The sequence below is a fragment of the Atractosteus spatula genome, chromosome 14, assembly GCF_055471065.1.
Source record: "Atractosteus spatula isolate fAtrSpa1 chromosome 14, fAtrSpa1.hap1, whole genome shotgun sequence".
NCBI classification, from domain to species: domain Eukaryota; kingdom Metazoa; phylum Chordata; class Actinopteri; order Semionotiformes; family Lepisosteidae; genus Atractosteus; species Atractosteus spatula.
Genome location: NC_142719.1, coordinates 1,759,734 through 1,763,801, shown reverse-complemented (window position 1 = coordinate 1,763,801; position 4,068 = coordinate 1,759,734).

The following is a 4,068-nucleotide window of genomic DNA, read 5'->3' as shown; positions in this document are numbered from 1 at the left end:
ACCCAGGACTTCAATACTGCGTATTTAGATCGTATATGAAAGGTTTCAATCAAGAAGGGGCCCTTCAACTCCTCTTGCTTGTTCGCTTGCTAATAACATATGAACCCATGTACCTCATCAAGCTGTTTTCATTTTACTTTTATTCAACAACATAGCTTGACAATTTGTTCCCAACCCCCCAACACTTTCTGTGTCTCCTGTTTTCAAACATAAATTCAAAGCCTCTTAGTTTCCACCTGAGACCCTTAGGTTCCTTATGCTGTTTAACAATCTATTGTGTACACTGCATACTGCATGAAACATCAAAGCGTTATCTCCACTGCGCTATTGATCTTCATATTAATGTCCAGATTTAAGAAAAATGAATCCAACTGTCATAAGGAATCTGCTTTTCCTTGTGTTAATTGCAAGACGTTCAAGTCTGTTGAGCAAGCAGAGGCAGAAGCAGGGGCGGTGCAGTGGCTCTGTGGCTGGATGTTTGTCGGTTCGTATCCGGCGGCCAGCAGAGGAATCCTACTCTGATGGGCCCCTGAGCAAGGCCCTTCACCCCAGCTGCTCCAGGGGCGCTGTATAAATGGCTGACACTGCGCTGTGACCCCCACCTTCTCTCCCTGTCTGTGTGTCTGTGTCTCATGGAGAGCAAGTTGGGGTAACATGTGAAAAGACAAATACCTAATACAAAGAATTGTATATGGCCAATAAAGTGATCTTATCTAGAAGGCTGGACAGTGTAACAGTCTATCAGGCGCCATGTAGAAAGGACAATATAGAATAGCTAAGCTAACCCAGCCAGAATGACATTTATCGGAGGGTGGAAACCAGAGCATCTAGGGAAAGCAGAAGAAACAATTACCCTCCACACAGACAAGAAACTGAAGCCAGAATCGAAACCCTGTTCACTGACACCAGGCTGTTGATTGCAGTTCATGACATCCAGGCGGGAGGAGGTATTCGTCTTGAGCACCGTGCGAATCTTTGACACCTAAACATGGATTCTCAGACACAGAAAGCTAGCTCTTCAAGAATGCATATTTAATGTAGATTCTGCAGGGAGGATGAAAAACAACCACACACCATCGAGAAGATATTTCTTAAGATGTCCCCAAAGCATAGCTAGGATAATATTTTGCCAGCTGTTCGGCATTCATTTAAAGACACTTTTATGAGACATGTTTTATGGGGGCCCATCTTCTACTCAGGCTGTCTCTACACCAGGACAGAACATAAACCATGGCCAGATAAAAGTAATCTGTAACAAACTGGTGTTTTTCAATGCCTGTTTTATTAATTCAGTGTATTAATCTGTTGTTGTTTTAATCCATCGTGCATTATAGTTTTCTATAGCATTATAGTATGTTTTAAAGCCTTTAAAAAAACTGCTTGAAATGCCATTGGACTGAGCATTAAACCCAGCGTGAGAATCTCACTGGACCCATTAACGTCCTTCACTTTAGCCTCCGGGTTCTCATTGGTCAGTAATAAAGTGACACATGAGGGCTCCGACGAAGGAAAGCCCTGCGGTGATGCTCTGGCACATCGGTCATGACCACAACAGATGATGATGTGGCATTGCAGGCATCCGGCTGTAAGCCAATCTGTCCTCTAGGAAACTCAAGGGCATCAGTTATGGAGGCCATTACTATGAGGAGTATCCTCACTCTTGAGTGTTTTGTAGATTTTCTTAGCCAAAGAGGGGGGGGGGGAGGGGGATAAAGAAAATAGCAAGGGACAGAAAAAGATTTGAATCTTGAAGATATGAAATATGAAACAAAAACATTTGTGTGTGTGTGTGCTTGCTCACGCCGGAGGGGAGAGACCCTTGATTGATATCAGCAAAGTGCGTGTCGGCTCTGTTTTCGTGATTTGGCTGTGCTCGTTTCCAATGATCCCTGTGACGAGTTTCCAGCCGCTTAGTCAGACCTCACTTTCTATCACGAAGGAGAAGCAACACTTCAGGGTTTAGGCAATCCCAGATGTGACCCTCCTCTCCAGTTACATATCTCCCGATACAGGACGCCTCCTCACAGACTTGGTTGGGAATCTGTGGGTTGAGGAACCAAGGGACATGCCACTTGTGAGATCTGTTCCTTTTGAAACGACTGGTATGAATTTGCTTGTACATCAAGGGTACTCTTTGCCAAGTCTTCTCCACAGGCTCCTTGTTATCCTGTCTCTTTCAGCTCCAATGTTGTGCTAAAGGGTTTGGTGTTTCTTGCCACTGTCACAACCCTTAAAAAATAACCAAAAAAAGGACTCTTTTTAGAAAAGCAAACTGTGTGACAAATATACATGAACTCCAATGACCCTGTGATTAGGAATTTTAGAACAAAGATAGAGCCTTCACAGGTTCAAGAAAGACAGCATTTGTATGAAATGTTTCAGATACCTACCAGAATATTGGTAATTCAAAAACACATTTTATGTGAAAAATAAAGGATTGGAAAATGGATTCCTCCATTTTCTGAAACACAATGCAGGTGAAAGAACAAGACTTTATTGGCGCAATTAAAAATAAAGTACATTCTTGCACTGGAAGATAAAGAAAAACTATTAAAAGTTGTGCTGTGACTCTTCCCTGTCAGATCTTAGCAGAAACTCCTGACCTGTGTCTCCACAACCTTACAGATCGTGAGGAAGAGATGATGTAGGTCCAGATTGCCAATGTGAAAGACCAGGAGAGATTTATGTTTCATTCTTCCCTCACTGTAATTTGGAAGATCCACATTCTGTTTCCATATCTTGTCAATATAAATGGAATAACCTAACTGATGTATGGAAAGGATGATGACAAGCAAGCTGATTTCACACAGCAGTCTGTATCCTAATCATTCCCAACACCATGTCTCATAGTCTATACTGTATATCTCCCTTTCTCATTTAGCCCCAAGCATCCCTCCTAAACCCCATCTTCAGCACTGGCAGCTGCCCCTTTGTTGCCTCCTCCCTCCACATGGGGGTCCCAGCCTCCTTGTCTGATGGCCAGAGTGCTGGCCCACACCCAAGGAGGTTAACCTAAATATCACTAGAATGAAACACACCGTCAACATCCTCAAAACTATGTTATTCATGGGTGTCATTCCTCATGAAATGGCCTTTCATTCTCACTTTCATACAGCAAGGGAGACATCGTATTCCCAAAAATGGAGTGAGTGCTTCTATCAGCCAGAGGAGATTACTGTACAGTCTCTTCTTGTCCTGTTTACTTTCTTTCTTCCTTTTGCCAATTGCCATTAAAATATCTAGAGCTGATTCAATCTTCAATGCACAAGGCAGTGTCACGATCGCAACCCCTCCTCTTGTGGGCGCTCCAGCAGGCAGGGCCTGTCCAGTTCAATACTTGAGAAAAACTTGCTGTTTTCCAGGTTACTTTCTGTAGCACAGAAAAAAATCTTAATTCTCCTCTCTCTAACCTCTTTAGCTCATTTCCAGTTCAAATAAATTAGGCACCACACTATGAACCTTTCAATGCTAATTCATTTTGATAACAAGTTTAGTGTCAATATTTCCACTGTAATTGTAATCCAGAATTTTCTTGTCTTTTAATCCATTCAAATCATTCAACATGGCATTTGATTTTTTTCTTCAAAACCTACAGCTTGTTTAAATACTACAACTTTATGCTATTTAGACTAATGTTATAATCCTTGTGATTCGTCATGTTATTTCTATAATGTTCATCCTAGTTTAGAGAGTAAACAGCTAGAAGATTCCTTTTCTTAATCTTTTTTTTGTATGTAATAATTCTATATATTGTATACAGTATACTGTATACAGTATATGAGGTACCAGAAATACAATGATTCCAATGATAATGGATGGACATATATATTAAAAACGTGAAATAATGAAATGCTAAATAGCCTTAAGGGCGTATAAAGATTAAGAGACTTTTAATTCCTGTTTGGAATTTGATTTGTTTTCGTACACAATTGAACTAGAACTAATAATAAGATAATTGATTTCCATGGTGCAGGGATGTCAAAGGGTGTTTCTTTTGCATTTAAGCTGTATAATCTGAACCTTCAACATTTCAAGAAATGAGAGCAACTTCAGAGTGAGAGAGGGGAT